At 37.1% G+C, this 20,524-nt stretch overlaps 1 protein-coding gene across 2 annotated transcripts in view; it reads left to right on the forward strand.

Moving 5' to 3' along the window:
• LOC129239199 (rho GTPase-activating protein 21) overlaps nt 1–20,524 on the forward strand; it is a 169,273-nt gene that overhangs the window by 25,845 nt on the left and 122,904 nt on the right. The window lies entirely within an intron of this gene.

Raw genomic sequence — 20,524 nt, forward strand, 5'->3', positions numbered from 1 at the left:
AGACGAAGACGACCGGTAACTTCATTGCACTGATAGGGCTTAGTAAGGCGCTAAAACAATAACCAGTAAGTCAAAAGTCGTTCCCCCGGCAAGCAGTTCTACGCTACCGAAACGACCCGTATTTATATGCGGTCAAGGACTGTCACTCCAGCAGCATTTCGCGTAAATGTATGGGGATGTTTATGCTGCTACAACAACAACAACAACCATTAAGTCATTCAGATTAAGATGCCAACTTCCACTTGCTACATAGATTCTCGTAGGTTTCATAATCATAAACTCACGCACCTTGGCGAGTGACTGTTGTACCCATCCCCAATTTAGAAAAAAGTTGGACTCCGAAGTGCACAAAAATCCGCACAACGATAGCCTGCGGTTTTGTTTGATCTCTTTTTTAAAGGTCCGACGCCTTTAGGTATTCCCTGAAGTTAGTAAAAATAGGTATACATTTTATAAATGACTTTCTGTGGCCATTGGCAAGGGACGAATGCAGTTGGTTGCGATTTTATTTAGGGAACTTTGCATTATCTTCTTGCGCTAAGCCTCTCTATTATTATAATTTACTCATTTCGCTGTCGTTCTCTTTACTACATACATACATACATATATCCTTCTTTACTTAATGCCTACTTGCATATTTTCCACTAAGCAACGAGTGAACGGCACTCTGATCGAAAACGTTTACCATCTCGATGGCAACGTCAGTTAGTTACCTTTGCTTTTTAACCAGTTAAGCAGCTACATATAAAAATAAGCAAATAAAAAAATTAACTGCTACAGAAAATCCGAACAGTTTTTGCAAAACAAAAACAACAACAACAAAAACACAAAAAAACCGTATTGCTGCTGTCGCTCAACAAAAGCGGCTGTTGCAGTTGTGCGGTGTGTATGTTTAGCTTGTTGTTGTAGCTGTTACATCGTTACGTTGTCGTTTAGTTGTTGTTGTTGCTGTTTTATATTCATTGTTGTTTATTATGCTTTGCCGTGTTTTTGTTTTACGTGTACGTTGTCTGGTCTGGTCCTTGAACTGTCAATACGAACGAGCGAACCAAACCGAACCGAAAGCACAACCCAAAACCAGAAATTGAGGCTGATGCACGAAATTATTGCTTGGAGAAAAAAATCGCCGATGAAACAGGCAAACACCATGGAGCACACAAACACATTGAAAGCTAAAACAAGGAAACCAAAAAAAAAAAGCATTTTAAAAGCACAGCATTCGAAGGGAAGCAAAGTGTGCAGTAGTTGCAGGCACCTCGTTTTGCTTTGCAACGCCTCAAACTTTGATTACTGCATATTGCTGTTGCTGTTGTTGTTCAGTTTGCTTTATAATCGTTACCCGCTGCTTTTCAAAGTGGTTAATATTACCGTTCTTACTGTTGTTGTTGTACTCCTTTCGCTTCGAGTACCTAATAGGCAGACAGACAGGCGGGCAGGCAGCCAGGCGCTGACTGTTCAGTCGGTGTTAGGCCATATGGGTTGGTCGTTTGGTTGGTTGGTTGAATGTCAGTCGGCTTTCAGCCTTTGTATGCAACTGAACAGCTTCAGCTCCAACTCCAACTCCAGAAACGCACCTCAGTCCCCAATATTTGAGACTTTGTGAACTGCCTTAACAACAGCCTGTCTGCTGCCAATCTCTGTGTATGACTGGCAGCAACGCGCAGTGGTGTCTGTTACTCCACAAATGGCTCCTCACTGCCATCGAATGCATTCATTCACTCGCATTCGCAATTATTTTGCATGCATGCTAAATAATTTATTACTTCCCGATGGCAACGAACCGGAGCACCGTGCACACACCGGGTGTACCGGGCGAACCCGGCAAACGAGCGACTAACAAGCGAGCGCACAAATGGGTGAACAAACCCCAACAGCCGAGTAGCCGAGCAGCAGTCCAACCAGCTACAGCTACAACTTCAGCTACTATAGCTCTTGGCTCGGCAAGGCCTTAACCTCACTGTGCCTCACAGCAGCCTTATGTAGATAGACGAGGTAGGTAGGTAGGTAAGGAGGATGGTGGATTTCAGTTTGCTGCTCGATATTTGCCTAGCAACCATTTCTGCATTTGCTGCTGCTGCTGCTGCTGATCTATTCGCCTTGCATTGCTTCGCTCTGCTCTATCAGTTTTAACTGGCTACTGGCGCTCACTCTAATCCTGTCATCCACAGTCGTCTGCACGCTCCGGTTTACTTCATTATGCATGGACAGGCTACTGCTGCGTCTGATGCTGGCTTTTTCGCCGCTGCAGCTGTGCTGATGGATCTGTTAGGCGGTTTGCTGTTTTACTGGCTGATTCTTCATTGTTTGCACATCGCTTTGTTGTGTTTTGTTTTTTTGTTTTTGTGTAAGTTTTTAATGGCTCACCAAAGCGTGTAGTAATTCGCCCCTACTCTCTCTGCACCTCTTTAGCTTTCACAACACTCGCTGTGTTGCCACTTTGGCTGCTACTGTACTGCTGCCTATTTTTTGCGCCAGTCACCGCCTTCTCATTCTTTACTTCACATAATTTTGCCTGTAAATTCCACATTTCCATATCCTCTTCACGGTATTGAGTGTACTATACAGGATCTCAAGGCTTTAAGCCGGTAGGAATTTAACATACACCCGATTGGTAAATTTTAAGTTAAAAGTTACAAAAACTACTGAAAGTATCATCAAGTACCAAGCTCCCTACCGATATAACTTATTCACGCCCGAGTTTTTAAGCAGCGGTCATGCAAATGAAAAGCTTTCGAAAAATTTAAATTTTAGGGCATGTTTTGGTTTTATATTTTGATTATCCAAAATCAGAAATAAATCCTCAATTTCACATCTCTTGTATCCTACCCTCAAAACCCCAGGTAGCTATTATCTTTTTGAAAGGAATAAATATTAAAAGTCCCACGCTTCCTTGAGTTTAGTTAAAATCCTTAGAAAATATGAATGGTCTCTTACATAGGGCATCCTTTTTATTTAAATCTCTATGCCCAGACCTGCTATTAGCTTAGAGTTTTCTCTACGTAACGATAAACTAATGGCCAACTTGAGTGTCAATACATGGGAGGACTTTAAAAGCTATTTGGATGCTCAAAACGAAGTAAGGTGGGATGGAAATTGCTGCATGAGCTGTTTTTACTAAAGAGATATTACAAAGCTGAGCCTCGTTAGTAGTACTCCATTCCAATACCGAGCTCAGGCTTGCAAATACATAGTAAACTTTTTTGCTGACGACTTCAAATTGAAGTTCAATTTCTAAAATCTATAGAGTTTCGAAGGCGAGTAGGTTTTGGTTCATGGTTTTTCGACCCCAATATCGAGCTCGGTTTATATATTCATGATGTCTCCGAAATGAAGCTCGGGGAATTGGTTTTAGACTATGGACTTTCGATACCAATACTGAACTTGGCCTTACATATTCGATATTTTTTTCTGATGCCTTCGAAATGGAGCTCAGCATCTGAAATCTTTATAGATTGTAAGGGGAATTGGTTTTACACTATGAATCTTCGATACCAATACCGAACTCGGCCTTACTTATTGGATATTTTTTTCTGATGCCTTCGAAATGAAGCTCAGCATCTAGAGTCTATACAAGGTTGTAAGTAGAGTAATTTTGTACCATGGTGTTTCGATCCCAATATCGAGCTGGAATTATTTGTGGTATAATGTTTGCTAATGTCTCCGAAATGAGGCTTAACCACTGAAATCCAAAGAACTTTTAGGGGGAGCCACTTTTGAGCCAATTTCAGTATCGAGTGGGAGCTTGTACAATTTTTGCTGATCTCTCTGAAATGAGGCTTAGAATCTGAAGTTTTTATAGATTTTATGGGGCCTAGGTTTTGGGCCACAGTTCTGCGATCCCAATATCGAGCTCGGCCTTAAATATTGTATAGTTTTTTATGAACTTGTAAGGGGAGTCACTTTTGTGCCTTAGATCTTCAATTTCAATATCGAGCTCGAAATAAATTCGAATATACGTTGCATAATTCTTTCTGAAGTTCAAAATCTGGTTTAATTTTCAATCTGGATGCATGTGAGATCTGACCAAGCTTTTTTAGCACTCTTTCACTGGCGTATTAAAGCTTTTACGAAGACTTGGTCGTTATTGTCCCCAATAATCTGACTTCTGCATACCAACTTTGGTCCGTCCACTTTTTGAATTTGCTCTACACTACTTTGATACACGTACCTCTCTCTACACTGATGGCTCCATGATGTAATCGGGAGTGGGAGTTTTCTCTAAATCAGCCAATTTGTGCAGGTATCATTTCTCCGATCTGGGTTCCAGGACAAAAGAACATAGAGGGAAATGAAATTGCTGATGAGCTTGCCAGGAAGGGGTCGATTTAATTGGTCTCAGAGATCTCCTACCCGCTTATCGGTAGCCCCCTGGATGTTGTTAAATAGCAATTGCACATTTTATTTCTCAAGAAAGCGCGGAAAAGATGTAGCTCCATTTCTTTGTGTGCTTTTTCGAAAACCCTTTACACTTAGTAATATACAATAGACGGATCACTCAGGAAGTCCTGGGGACTACCCGTTATTCAATTTCCAACCTCGTAGCTGTATTAAACGGCCATTGGACGATCGGCACACACGCAGAAAAGCTAGGCTTACCATTTAGTCACCATTGCAGAAGTTGTGGGGACCTTTCAGAAAAGGAAACTGTTGAGCACTTTCCATGTAAATTAATGCGTTTGGCAGCTAGCCGATTAAGGTCACTGTGAGCTCCTTTCTTCGACAGCCTGGGGTAGTACTCCAACCTAAATCCTATTAATCTTCTCCATTGCATCAAAAGCTCTGTCTGGCTGTAGATATCTGCCTGTTGGAGATCTCAAAATGGTATCGAAACGGGGCTTTAGTGCTACTTGGGGAGTCCCAGAGTACTTATTCAATAATTTCACCTACCTACGTACACTAGCGGAGCGACCCGGACTTATAACCCTCCCAGAACCAAGTTACTTCAGTAGCACTTCCCAAAAATCTATAGCGAATTTTGTATGCTGTTATGAGCTAAATTTTCGTGAAATTCAGTATCCATATTTACTCATTCCTCCTGCTTGACTTGAAAAGGAAGAGACACCGGAGCACTTTTTGTGCGTCTGCCGCATCTTTGCAAGGCAAAATCCCGATTTCCATAGGGAAACATTTGGAAGGGAAGCATGTTGTTCGTGGGAAAAGGACGGAAGAGGAAGAGACAAGAGGTTTTTTTATTCCCTTACTGGCGACACGCTTTGTGCTTCTTATTAAATATTGTCAAAATTAAAGAAGTAAACTTCAAAAGCAACGAATGTTGCCGAAAACTATTTGGCCGTGTGGATTTCCAGTGCCTCTCTTCCAGATGTCGCTGTGTAAATCGGGGCTTAGGTATGAGATTTTTGAGAAAGTAATTTTCAGAGAAGAAAATCGCACAAACTGCTTCGATTGTTGCCTTCACTTATTTTTTCTTTTTTTTCAAATAAAACTACATCAAGTAAGCATTACACCCTGCATCTGTATGTTGCCGCACTTGCGTTCGTTGCCTGGCTGCGCCTTGTTGCACTCATTCATTGTCAGCGCATTTATTATTGATGAATTTTTGCATATGCGCCACAACGTATGCTCCGGGCCCTTAGCTTATGTACATACATACATATCTCCCAAGCGTAGTTATACCCTCATTTTTTCTCCTCACACACTGAGCTGTGCGCATGGGTGGCTTGTGGGTGCTTAATTTTGGGGCGTATAGACCTGCATACGTTGTTGCAGTGTTGCCTATGTACGTTTTAACGTAAGGTATTACTGTACATTTATGCATATCAGTGAGTAGAGCAGAATGGAGATTGCGTCGAGTCGTTATGCAAGCGCACTGAGGGGTGGTTTTCTCGTGTGAACGGGTGGTGGTGTGGAAGCGCTTTCGTTGGCGTTGCAACTTTCCATTACTTCCTTTATTACTGTTTCGGCTTTGTTTTTAACCAACCCCCAAGCAAGTTTTTGGCCCACCTCCAATCGAGTGTTGGTGCGGCGTAGCAACTTCTTTCTTCCTTCACTTTCAGTTTACTTACCCTTTTGTTTCTATCTCCGCATAACCGCAGTAATTTTGTTTGTGCTTCATTCATCTATGAATGAGTTTCGAAGTGCATTAGACTGAGTGCCAGCACAAGTGATGTGCCATATCTGCATTTTTTAGCCACATACATATATATATACATACATACATACATATCCAAATGCAGACACTTATTTGAATAATGAGGGTTTGAGCGCCCGACTTTTTCCACCCTTTTGCTCCTGTTTCTGCCTTTCCACTCACCACCACCGCTCATGTTTTTGTTGTTTTGCCTAACACACTTTGCAAGAATGTGGCGCGTGTGTAATCGGTATCTACTTAATCAAAGATTGTGAGTGCTCTTATATCTTTTGTTTTTGTTGCTCGTAAATATATCTTTCATTTTTTTTTGCTATTTGCTATCAATTTCAAAACGTTTTCTAATCCGATAAATTGGTCACAGCTCGTCTGGGTTTAATCTTGTGAGTAAATGTGTGATGGTAGAGGGTGGAAATTGTTGTTGTGGTTATGTGTGAATTGCGTCTGAATTGACGTTTCATATGATTATAGTTAGAATTTATGGGGTTTGTTTGTTTTGTTGAAGTTTCTGAAAGTTTACTACTAAAATTTCGTATTTTCTTGCATAAGTTATGACTTGACAAAGTTGCTTCATATATCACGACAAATATTGCCTCGGATAAATCTTGTTACATAATTCAATGAAAAAGTTAAGTCCTAGCTGCTTTTGAAGAATCAACCAGGAATCTGTTGCTCTTCATGCAATTAAGTAGCATAATGATGAACCTGGACTGCAATAATAATTATTATTAAAACAATTATAATTGTTATAGTAGAACTTTATGGCGCAGGAAAATGACAAAGAATGAACGGCGATGAAGAAATTTTCTATTCGAGTCTGCCCAGTAGCCTAAGTATTAGGAGCCCGTGACAGCAACGCGGAAAAATATATTATAAATTCAGAATTGAACTACCATAGATCCTTTGACTTGTTGCTCACTTCTCATTAGTATGCGTCCTAATGGCCGCATTATCCGACAGAAGCCCCTGAAAACTGACGAAAATTTGCCGAAATCAAGTTTTGAAACTCAATTTATTGCCAATGAAATAAAAATAATAAAGAAGTTCTGAAATTGGTTAAAGGGTTTAGACAATCTTATTGTATGTAAAAAAGGTAATAATAGTAAATAGGGCCCAAGTTTCAAGAAAATCCATTGAATATTTATTGGATACTCTTTCTGGTGTTTTTTTTTATTGCAAGTCTTTGAATTATAAAAGGAATTTATCTTTCACCCATTAACTACGATGTTGAAATGGCTTTAGAATCATTTTGTTCATTAGAGTATACATTTTAAGGAATTTATGCCACTTTTCGGTCCAAAATTTTGTCTTAGAATTGTCTACTTTGTCTGTGCTAAATGGTTTTCTCGTCCCTCAGTTCGCCCACTACAATGTAGTAGTTTCCAGGATCCACCACGAAAAGGTTGTAGTACTATTTCTAGGCACATTTTTTTATTTTTGTTTATTTATGTTTTTATTTATTTATTTATTTTTTTTTTTATATTAATTTTTTTATATTAATTTTTTTATATTATTTTTAATTTTTGTGTTTATTTATTTACTTTAATTTTATTTTTTATTTTTCGATACATTTCTTTTTTTTTTTAATTTTAATTTTTGTGTGTGTTTTATTTTATTTTATATTTTCTAAAAATATTTTTTCTTTACTTTTATATTTTTGTACGCATTTTATATTACCTATTTTAAAATATAAAATAATAAAAGTTTTAAAATGAAATATACATCAAAACAAGAATTCTTAGTCTTGGGAAGAGTAAAATGATAATTTTTGCAATGAAGAGCCATAGAAACCATATAAGCCATAAAAAGCAGCAAACATTTTACCACAGCGTAAGTTTCAGGTAGAAATAAACGTTAAACAGAAATTTCTGAATACCAAAAATAGTAGGATGATGTCACAAATTTCCAGAAAAAAAAGAAACATTTGGATCGAAGTTTTCTAAATTTCTTCTGTATACACCCAGTATGCAGTCAAAAATCAGTAACTGTAACACGAAAAAAAATCCATATCTATAGATTAAATTTTTTTATAGATTTTGTTTTCATCAAATTGGTTTCCTCAAATACGGAGAGTTTTTTTGCACTGTGCTCATTCGTGACCTTCAGCCTAATTAAAAGGCAAATCTGAATTACTTTTTGGCATTGCCAGTTAATAAATATAATGAAAATAATGAACAACAAATACGGATTAACGGCGCATATCTGCATTAATGAAGGTACTACACCTCATGAGATTTGATTGACTAGCTTTTGCGCAATACGAAATGAATGAGAATTCGGTAAGCTCAAATCATCTAATTCATTTTCTGATTGGTCTTCAGCCATTTTTAATTTCTTTATACTAACGCCAAAAACCTCCATATAAGAAGTTTCATGGTTTCTGTGTAAGTCAGGTTATAGCATAGACCAGACGGTGGCGTTAATCGGGATTAATAAATTAGAATCAGGAATTAAGTGCAACGAACGTTCGTAATTGGAGAAATGAACCAAGAGAGAGACTGAATTGAAGCTATGGGTTCACCACAGACTGTGAAGCTAAGATAAAGAGAGAGAGAGAGAGCGATAGAGGGGGAAAGATATGGAGAGAGTGGAGGGAGAGAGGGGCGAGAGAGAGAGAGGGCAATTTCCGATAGCAACACTGCTGAAAAACGACAATAAAATCCTATTGTCAATGAAAAATAATCAAACTTTTAAGGAGAAGAACAAGAAATACTGGATGCAATGCTAGTTTGCACTAACACTTTCCAAATTACATTAATTATTTTGAATATTTCGAATTTTCCTACTTATCCAGAATTTACCCAAACACACTCAATATATGTCCGGTATCTGAAGGTGGGTTACCTGGCCCACTGTTTACATGCCCACTTAAACTCATTTAAGACCAAAACGATCGCTGACTTCACTGCAATGGACAAGATGCAACTACTACAGGTTGCGAAATGGTACTACAACAATAACAACTTGGCGGTTATTACTTATGCCCACAGATGTATAGTCTGTTCTAGTCGACTCCGGGTCAACCTACTCTGATGACTGTTCGTTTATTTAAATCGCTTACATCTGGACACTGTCAACATTTGTTCTTATACAAAAAAAAAAAAATTATAAAAAAACAAATTAATCTCCTCTTCCGCAATCCAATATTGAAACGAGAATTAAAAATAATTTTTCTCGCTGCTACAAAACGTGATCTCGCAGCGGCTGCAACTTCGTGTTACATAAATCGTTAAAATGTGATGCAGCACGTAATCAAACGGCTTTCGCCACTTATTCATATTCTAATTTCATTAGTGAGTTATAAATTTGCACGACAAAATTCGCAAACAATGAACACACACAGTACAGCCAATCACACACGTCTACTTATGTACATATGTATGTAGTATGCGTGACTGTGTGTGTGTCCAATGACGTCATACATAATTTATGCCGCATTATGATGGCATTGTTGTCAGTTGTACATTTTTTCCCAAGCGTATTATTTATTTTGCTAACATACTAAAATATATAGCAAGCAGACCCTGCAAGAAAATGCAGCGGTGCAGGAGCTGGTGCATTTCGTAACTGGTGATAAAAATTTATGTAGTTTTCGCTTTCATTCTTTTCTTTGGAAGAAGCTACTGCCTGTTCACTTCTGTTAGGTGTTGGGTCGAGCCCCTCCTCCTACGTCTGGTGTGCGTCTTCATGTTGTTCCACAAATGGAGGAACTTTTTCATGCCAGAAATATACTCGGAGGTTCGCCATTGCCTACCGAGGAGCGACCGCTATTAGAAAAAACCTGTTCTATCATTTTTCTGCTTCATGCACGAAGATTCGAACCTACGCCCCAATCCATTCGGCTACGGAGGTGCCAAGTGCGCTAGCTCTCTCTCTCTTTTTCTCTCTGTGTCTGGTTCTTTTGCAAGTTGAGTCCTCAAGTAGTGTCGTTACGATCAAAATCACTGATCGCCGTCAGCGAAAGACCTCTGTAGTATGTAGATGTTCTTTAGTGAATAGAAGCGTGCTGTTCATGTCCTAATCACTAACTTGGTATTCTCGAAACAATCCATTCAATACAATAAGTCTGTTTTTTTTTAATTTTCGGGCAAGTTTCGGTCAAAAGAGAGTAAGAACGACATCTCTCTCAATAGAGCATAAACAATCCAGAAGCACTGGAACACAAAAAACATAACGCCTCCTCTTTTCGCCAAGCGTTAGCAAGTCTCGAATAGCTCAAGCAACTGGTATAAATAAATATATCTTGGCAGCACTGGACTAGAGCTGCCTAAAATTGCATTTGTTTAGAAGGGCTTAGTGGATATTAGGAAGACCGCGCTCATAATACATTTGTGCAATGAAACATTTGTTCACAACCAACAGAAGGTTCGCAACACCAAAGAAGGTTCGCAATTCTGAAGCAACTTAACTCCATAATCGTCTCTAAAGCGTCCATTTGAAATAGTGTCGACGTGGTTATGGCATTTTTTTCACAGTAATGAGGCATAGGAGCCCTTAAGCCACTAAAACAGCACAACCTAAGAAGCTGGTTGGTGGCCACGCTGGAGTTTCGGAAGTATGTCAAGCTATCGAGCTTCATCAAAAAAAAAAAAAAATAATAATAATAATAAATACTTTCGGCGATTATTAAAATTATCGTCAAAGGGACTCACATCGGAGAATCTTCCATGTGGGAAAATGTTTGCTGCGATTTAAAATTTTTTTTTATTTTATTTTTTTTTATTGATATTTTTTATTTTGTTTATTATTATTATTCATTTTGTTTATTATTATTTTTTGTTTTTTTTTTATTATTTTTTTTTGTTTGTTTTTTTATTATTATTTTTTTTTGTATGTGTGTATGTTTGTGAGTACAAAATTAAATTTTCTGCCATATGAGAAAATGTTTGCTGGTTTTAAAAAAGTTTTTTTTTTATTATTTTTTATATATTTTTTTATTATTTTTTATATATTTTTTTATTATTTTTTATATATTTTTTTATTATTTTTTTATTATTTTTTATATATTTTTTTATTATATATTAAATTTTTTTTATTTTAATTTTTTATATATTTTTTTATTATATTATATTAATTTTTTTTTTATTTTAATTTTTTATTTTTTGTCTGTGTGTCTATGTGTGTACGTGCAAAATTAAATTTTCTTCCATATGAGAAAATGTTTGCTGATATTTAAACATTTTTTTTATTATTTTGTGTGGTTATTTAACTAGTCATTATCCAGAATTTAATTGTGTTTGCTTCCAATGACGTCATCACTATTTTACTTACATCCTATTAACCCATGCAAATATACCATTGCACATATTTGTGTATGTATATGTGCATTTACTGCTATTGTGTTGGCGGCAGCTTGTTGTTGTCAGCCACTTCAATCTGACGCTTGTTAGCTGCGTCACCCCTTTAAATGAGACCATTACTTTTCCATTCGACAGTATCACAAGCATATCGCCCAACTAAACTCTTGCCGTCAAACATTTCCTGTGAAAGTTTTTACCTTCTTCCCCATTATCCTGGCTTCCTCTACACGCCTTTGTGTGACAGGTGAAGAAGTGAGCAAGTGAAGCGAAGCGCGCATGTAAGTTAATGCGCCGCTTTTGTTCAACGCCCTTAATTTTATATTCATACAAACGTACATACACACACATTCACACATACTTACATCCATACATACATACATACATACATACATCAATACATACATGCACACATACAAGTTTCTTCTGCCAACCATATTTTCGCAAGCTTCTATTACCCACTAAGGCACTCGTACGTGCTTTCAGTCAGATTCTATGACGCTTATCGTCATTTCATCAAGCGTCTTACGTCTTGCACCTCACACTGTGTATCTGAGTATTTCGCGTATTTGCTTTGTCTATTTGTACATGACTGTTGTAGTAGTATGCGTGCGTACTGGCGCTCATTGCCCCATAAGGATGACGTTGCTTTCGTCATCGGCACACATCATCATTAATGGCTAGAAGATTTGAGTGTCTTTACGTGTGTGTGTGTGTATTTAGGCATGTCTGCGCCTACTTATCTATTTGCCAACATGCCAATATGCCTGACGACGATGCATCAGCATCATCATCGGCCTTTTTGACTTTCTAATTTCTTCTCGCCTCTAAATCACATCAGCATCCTCAGTCTGCCTTTCCTTTGCTTTTGTTTTATATTTTAGTAGACATTTATTTTTATTTTGAGGTGTGAAAGCGTTTCGCTTTTCTTAAATTTTTTTTTATTTTTGTTTAATTCTCTTTATATTTGTACATACGTACAAACCTATTTATTTATTTATATTTTTATTTGTATCTGTATCTGTTCGCTGCCAAACAACCATCAACCAAGTCAAATGTTTAAGTGAACCCTCAAGTGTTTTAATTTTCCAACCAGAGATATTACATTTTTACACAGTGTGTACGAAAACAGTGGCACGCATAGAAATGGGATACTTTTTTTTATTAGCTACTTGACTTTATCTATGATTTTGTTGTAAGAGGCGCACCTACTCTTAGAAAAAACATTATTTTATAGGTTTGGCATCAATTTTATTTTTTTTTTTTTCAAAAAATTTATTTGAAATTTACGTTAATTACTTACATTAATAAGTATCTACCTGTGTGAGAAATGAAAACAGAATTTTTTCAAATTTTTTTTTTTGTTTTTCAACATAGTTGATGAAACAGCACTTTTTCGCCAAACGCGGCCGTGTCTCCTTAAATTTTTTGTGAAAGCTGGTCCAATAACTCACTGTAGCATTCTTCCTTTTTCTAAAAAATATCATCATGGATCCGCTCGCATACCAAAATATCGTTGTCATGATCCTTCCGACCGATGGGACTGTCTTCGCCTTCTTTGGAGCAGATTCACCGGGAGAAATCCATTGTTTTGATTATTGCTTAGTTTCTGGTGTGGAATGATGAATCCAGGTTTCATCAACGGTGACAACTCGGCGCACAAATTCCTTCCGATCTTGCTTAAATTGCTCTGATTCGAAGTTAACAGCCGCATACACTTGATGTTGCTTGTGAGCAATCACGCACCTATCGGGCCGACATTTTTTCATCGCCAACTTATTATATAAAATATTAATTGCCGTTCCGGTCGACACACCTATGGCCTCTGTTAGTTCGCGCGCCTTCGTTCGTCGATCAACGAGAATCATGTCGTGGACTTTTTGAATGATATCCTCGGTAACCACGTCTGCCGGGCATCCTGGTCGCTCCTCATCAAAAACGGATGTTCGTCCACGTTTAAATTCGTTGAACCAATATTTAACTGTGGTCATAGAAGCGAATTACCTCACAAATATTCCATCTGGCCAAGTTAAACTGACTCTGGGTGGTGATCAGATGACCCACTTCCGTCGGAAAATTCGGTCGGTTAAACACAAGTGCCCCTTTTTCAGTTGATATTTTGTCGTTACAATGAAATTAATTTTGTAGTGAAATCTTTTTGTTTCCTATATTTGTGATGCAAATCATTGAAACTCATTGTTACAAGAAAAAAATTTCTGATATTTTGCGGGTTTTCTTGAGCAAATTGAAAAATATTAGTTGTTTGTTATTTGCTTGCTTTTTACCTGCACACCACCTATTGACCGTGCGAAAGATTAGTGTCTGCTACAGTGTTTACTTACAGAACCTTCGGACATATCTCAATAGGAAAGGGGAGTACAGGTTGCACAGGCTACATGACTCCGCGCTTTAATTGATTAGATTAGATTTCATACTAAAAATGAAGACGAAGAATGGCACCAATGCATGAAACCTGGCCGTAGGGCTTTTTATATTTACACAGACGACTCTAAGATTTTGGACGGGGCGAGAGCGGCAGCCAATCAAGGCAGCTTCCAGGCAGAAGGTTTTGCTGTTGGGAAAGCCTGGAGCCTACATAAAAATTGAAAATAATTCAATAATTAATATTTACGTGGATAGTCAAGCAGTAGGTTAGGTTAGGTTGAAACGGTTGTCCTGTGGCACACACTCAGGCTCATAGCCGATTGTGATGCCGCGTGGGGAGCTTGTCCCTATCTCTCCTAAAACCAGTGTGTGCTTTTCAGAAATTTTAGAATATATCGAATTTCTGTAGAACTGAGATCTTCCAACTCATTAAAAAATTGTTCACCCAGAATAGTAAACCTGCGTCTGGATAGAGCAGGGGACAGTAGCTGCGAGATTGTCTCTTCCTCGTCCTCATCTAGACAACTTCTACGGAAGTCATGTGTTTGCATACCCATTCTTTGGGCGCGCCTACCTATTATTATTTGGTGCCGAGTCTCGTTAGTTCATCGGCTCTACAGTTACCCTCAATATCGCGATGGGCAGGAACCCATGTTACCTTTAGGTATGACTCAGCCATATCATTAAGAGATGTGCGGCATTTCATGGCTATCTTGGAGATTTTCAACTGTTTTGTGAGAGATTTATCGCCGCTTGGCTATCAGTGAACATATAGATATTATTTCCGGATATCGCATCACACTGTATTAGTGTCGCGGCTTTCATTATTGGCATCAGTTCTGCCTGAAAGACACTACAGTAGTCGGGGAGCCGAGAGTCAAGCAGTAGTAAAAGCAATAATCTCATATTGTATTAAGTCCAAAAATGTCCAACGGAGCAAGGAAGCCATAGAAAACCTAGCCGCAAACATAAGGCTGCACATTTTACATGTAGGAAGCATAGAGTAAACTTTATAGCATATTCTGTGCCTTTGTCCGGTATTATCAAAAAAAGCAACACTAAGTCTTCAACCCCTTCGAAGAAAATAGAAATAAATCTATTTATTTTGCCGCCGTAAAAATAACCGACGACAAGAAATTCGTCCCCGCCGCAATTCTCTGCAATTTCATGCTATTAAATGTGTTCTAATTTTGACAGTGGGTACCCATCAACTCGCTGCCCACTGTAATTCTGTATTCAAGGGGTAAGAGGGATCATAATGGCACGGGATATGAAAAAAAAAAAAATTCTATCGTTGTGTTTTTATTTTAAGGGGTTACTTGTAGTCAGAGGCCCAAAAAAATTATGATTTTCAATAATTTCGTTTTGCTAGTCAATTGCTTTATTTTACAGAAAAAAACATAGCACTAATACATCATGCTTCTATTTAACTTGAGCAAAATTTCAAGATTTCAAAAAAAAAACAAAAAAAAAACAAAAAAAATTGTAAATTAAAATTTTCACACAATATTCTTAAGGTATTATACTTTAAGGAAATGCAAAAAAAAATCCAAGTTTTTGAAAATTTTGACTACCCCTAACCCCTTAAAATAGCTGTCTTTTCTCAAATTATTATATTTTGGTAAAAAATAATAAAAACCTCATCATATCAGGGACTCATAACGCAAAACTTTACTCGTCACTTATACTCGAAAAAATATGCGCGTTTGAAAATATCACAGGTCATTTTGATTCAACCTGACTGACGTCCGCTTAAAGGAATTCTTATGCCATAGCCCACACTCACCAACTGTCCACTTCTACTTGTTCCCCAGTGTCATTTTGCATTGTTTAATGTTAATTTTTCGCTTTATATTTTTTATTTATATATTTTAATACTTTTTGAGCTCTTAATTGTGCTTTCAGTCTGATCTTTCGCTTGCCATTCATCCGCCCCTCTGTCAGTACTAACAGATACATGAACCAGAGATGAGTGGATAGTATGCATGTGTAATAGTTGTAGAGTATGTCTGAAACTAAAGTAATGCCCAGTCATTATGCGCAAATGCTATGCAAAAGAGGCTACTGAGGATTACGTTTCCCAACTGCATCGTGATGTGGCATGATTGTGCCTTCAGATGAGCACCGAACCATTGTAGCGACTGTTTGCTGCTGCTGTTGCTGTGACTTCCGTTGATTCATTACTAGGGCTGTTGTCGTTGCTGCTGTTGATGATGCGATGTTGCTGACATATGTTTGTATGTATGTTCACGTGTATGTATGCATTTTAGCTACTTCATAGTCCATACTGGACTGTTTTTTCTATTATTACTCAACTCATTAGAATGGTTTTTATGTAAAATATGTACACTCGGCAGAAAAAGTCTGCGTACATACTACTTACTGTCTTATTTCCTTTCATCCAAAAATAATCTATTTTTACCAAATTTCGGAGAAAAATCACATTCTATGCTTTATTGCTAGTCTCTTGCACAATCTCATAGCATTTGAAGCAATGGCAAGCTGTCAACATTTTTTTTATCGATAAATTTACAACGAAGACTCATTCGGCAGCGTAGGAAAAGTCTGCATACTTGTATTAAAACGGGTATTCCTCGCGTCATAAAATAGTGTAAAAGTGTCGGAAAGTTGTATTCTTACTAGTTTTCGTAAAAGCAACAATTTAAGGCGGTTTTTATTCTATTCAGAAAAGGAATTTATGGTTAAACTTTTTAAAGTAGGAAAAATTTAGCGTGGAATCGGTCTGTTTGTTGAAAGAACATATTCTTCCGTACAAAGAGTGATACAAAATCACAGGCACCGGTGTTTTTGTTGTTTCTCGGCCGCGTTCAGGACGCCCAAAAATATTAACACAACGTAAAACTCGTGACATTTTGCAAAGTGTCTAGCAAAATTCCGGACTATCGGCATCCAAAAATGCCCAAAATGTACAACAAAATTTTAAAACGACCGTCTGCACCGGCACAATTTGCATAATTTTAAAGAAAGCAGGGCCATATCGCGCGCATAGAGCCCTTCATATCGTCAGTTAATAGGCAAAAGCGTAGATATTGCTTCGCAAGCGAGCCTCGAAAGTAAAGATGTGGCAAGAATGGAGTTCAATGAGTTCACTATGAACAAATATGCATACCTTAATATCTTGAAAAGCAATTTGAAACAAAGCGCTGACGAATTACGTCTAGGAAATGGCTACTATTTTCAGCCGCATAACGAACCGAAGCATACTGCTGACATAGTTAAGCTATAACGTTCCTCAATAGTTTCGAGCGATCCACCACAATCCCCAGATATGAATCCTACAGAGCAAATAAAGCTCGCAGCAGAAAAAGCTGCTAAGATGGCATTCCTTCTTAATAGATTTATGGCAAACATAGGGGGACCAACCCAAATGAAACAGGAAATAATGATTGCTACCACGCTCTTAGCTCTCTTATACAGAGCTCAACTATGGGCAGATGCATAAAAGGCAAATCAGCGCTAAGCTCTTAGCATTAGTACAACGAACGGCAGCCCTGAGAGTTGTGTCCGCCTACCGCACAGTATCAGGGCCAGCTGTTCAAGTAATAAGCGGTTCAATACCTAGCTTTTGAAAGGAAAGAGGGATGGAACAAACCTGCAGCGCGCGAAATAAGGGACGAAACGCTAAGGCTATGGCAAGACCGCTGACTTAGCGAAACACGCTGCAGATGGACGGCTAGACTCATAAAATACGTCGCCACATCGAATAGCCGGAACTTCGGTGGTCTCAATTTTTATACAAACCAAATGCTTTCGGGGCACGGGTATTTCCAGAAATACCTGTTCAAAATAAGGAAAAGCGAACACCCCACGTACCTATATAGGAATGCCACCGAAGATGACGCTGAAAAAACATTCTTCCAATACATGCATTGGGAATAAGAACGTCAAACGTTGGAGAATACAGTCGGTCACATAACCACTGAAAATGTAATCGACAAGATGCTAAGCAGTGAGGAAACGTGGGAGATCATCAGTGGTTTCGCGGAAAGAATTCTTTGGATAAAAAGCGGGACCTGGACGCAGACACTTAGGTGTAAACTTTAATAATGGGGAAGATGGAACGCCACTCTGATGTAATGCGAAAGTGGTTCCAGAGTGGGCGACGGCTCCAAACGAGGGGGAATTTTTTAAGTACCCGGGTATACCATTGCTGCGACGGAGCTTTGATGCCGCATTAGGCATTTTAAACCCTTTCATCCGCAAAAAAAATTGAAATATAATAACAAAAAAAAAGGAATAAATAAATAAAAATAAATAAATAAAAACAATAAATAAGTAATTAAAAAAAAAATACATAAAAACAAAAAAATAAATAAATAAAAATAAATAAATAACATAAGTAAAGAAATAAATAAAATAAAAATATAAAAACAAATTTTTAAAAATATAAAAAAATAAAAAATATATATATAAAAAAATAAAAATAAAAAATAAATAACAAATAAAAAAAAAAAATAAATGAAAAAAAATAATAAAAAATAAATAAATAAAAAATAAAAAAATAAGTAAATAAAAAAATAAATAAATAAAAAAATAAATAAATAAAAAAACATAAATTAAAAAAAAAATACAATAAAAAAAAAATAAAATTAAGAGAAAAATAAAAAAATTAAACAACAAAAGCAAATATAAGAAAAAGAAAAATTAAAGAAATAAATATATATATAAAAAAAAATATAAAAAAAACAATCCTAAAAGCACCTATGGGATATACTGGGACGAAAATTTTTCAGCGCCCAATTATCTCAATGGCTATGCTCAAGGAAGTGCTGCGCGAGAAATTGGCTGAAATCGCTTCGACCTCTAAGTTTGACAATTCCATGCCAAAACGACTTCTTATTAAATTTTAAGGGAAATATGGAAGAAAAAATAATCTTGTTTAGCACATTCGTATGTACCCTGTACGCAGACTTTTCCTAATGGATTTTGAAGGCGTATGCATGTTTTGTTATTTATGGAATATTTATCTCTATTATTTTCATAAATATAGAAGCTAAATATCTTGGAACGAATTTGAAATTAATACGATTTTATAAAAAACGGCACTTTAGTGCTACTTGAGAAGTGCCAAACTGGCACTTCAACCATTCCACCTATCATTTCACATTTTTAATTTTTTTTCAATGATTTAATTATGTTGGTTCCATGTACGCGGACTTTTTCCACCGAGTGTATTCCAGATATGATTGTGAAGCGCATTATAGCGATTACAGATATGTTTGTGTGCATGTATATCACAGTAATAGTCTATATCACGCACATCAGCAGCATTCGAGATTCATTATGAGTTTCATTATTAGCTTTTCACTATTTTTCTGCTCATCCCAAATCATCACGTTCTGTGGCGATGTTAGTAGTCTTATGATTGGTAAATATTGCCTCGCTACTTTTTCACTATTGACTTCAGTTGAAATTCTTACACTTTTCGATTGTCTACACCCATTCAGTTTCAGTCCTTGCTTTAACTTTTTTCTGCAACAAAATTTGCTAGTCTGCTGATGTATTCTTGTCTCTTTGGATTGTTGTTGTCTCAAACCTTAACTGGTAATTATTCAGGCCTTTGACCAATGCATTAAATGCGCCTCATTCCATTTTTATTTTTATTATTAGTTATATTTATTTATTCACACTTCGGGTTTATTGACTGACAGACAGTTTGGCGAGCGTGCAAAGTATGGCGTTGCGTCTACAAGCGAGGAGTATCTGGTGGTAGCAGGGCATGCGCGTTGGTGCTATATGAAAATTAAACGTTTACATACCACTTTTTATTGTATTTTTTTTTATTCAAAAAAAGTAGAAAAAAACAAAAAGAAAAACGAAAACAAGAATGAAAATTGAAATATTCGCGCCGTAAATTGCTGACAAGCGTAGATTGTTTGCCCATTTATGCTTTGGCATTTATTTCTCTTCTGTTTCCATATTTGTTTCATGTATCCAAAAGTGTGCGTGTGTGTGTTTGTGTGTGTACGTTTCGTGGCGTGTGTTTTGACAACGACCCAGTTACATTGGACATAAATTAATACATAAATCATTTATTTAAATTAGAGCAGTAAACAGTAGCCTCAGAACGAATTCATATATAACCAACCGAGTAGTAAACGATCTCGTTGTGGAGCCAACAATGAAAATTTATACAAAAATAAAAAAAAACGTATGTATATCACTTTTTTTTTGCAATTGTTAATGAGCTTGATAAAAAAATGATGTTCTTAATGGTCTTGAGAAAAATTAGTGAAAGTGGGTCAGACTTAAGGAAAATATTAGAATTTAATATTGGAAGTTTAAAGGGAAAAATCTGGTTTATACGAGTTTAAAATACAAATTACAGAGACTGAGATAAATGATAAAATAAATGACGTCTAAGCTAAAACAAACAAAAATGCTGGCCGCTCTAACCGTATGATCGCCCCTAGGCAGGCAATGGCAAACCTCGGAGTGTATTGCTGCCATAAAGAAGCTCTTCATAAAAACCATTTGCCATTCGGAATCGGTTTAAAACTGTAAGTCCCTCCATTTGTTAAAGAACTTCAAGACGCACATCACAAATAGGAGGAGAAACTCGGCGTAATACTTAACAGAAGTGTACGCGTCAAAAATTGTTTGGGTTTTGTTTCAGGCGGAGGTGTATGCTGTTCAGGAAGCGATGAACTTTGTTGTGCAAAACAAATAGAGAGGCAGATATGTATGTGTCTTCAGTAACAGCAAAGCTACGCTC

This window comes from Anastrepha obliqua, chromosome 2, assembly GCF_027943255.1.
Source record: "Anastrepha obliqua isolate idAnaObli1 chromosome 2, idAnaObli1_1.0, whole genome shotgun sequence".
Taxonomy (NCBI): domain Eukaryota; kingdom Metazoa; phylum Arthropoda; class Insecta; order Diptera; family Tephritidae; genus Anastrepha; species Anastrepha obliqua.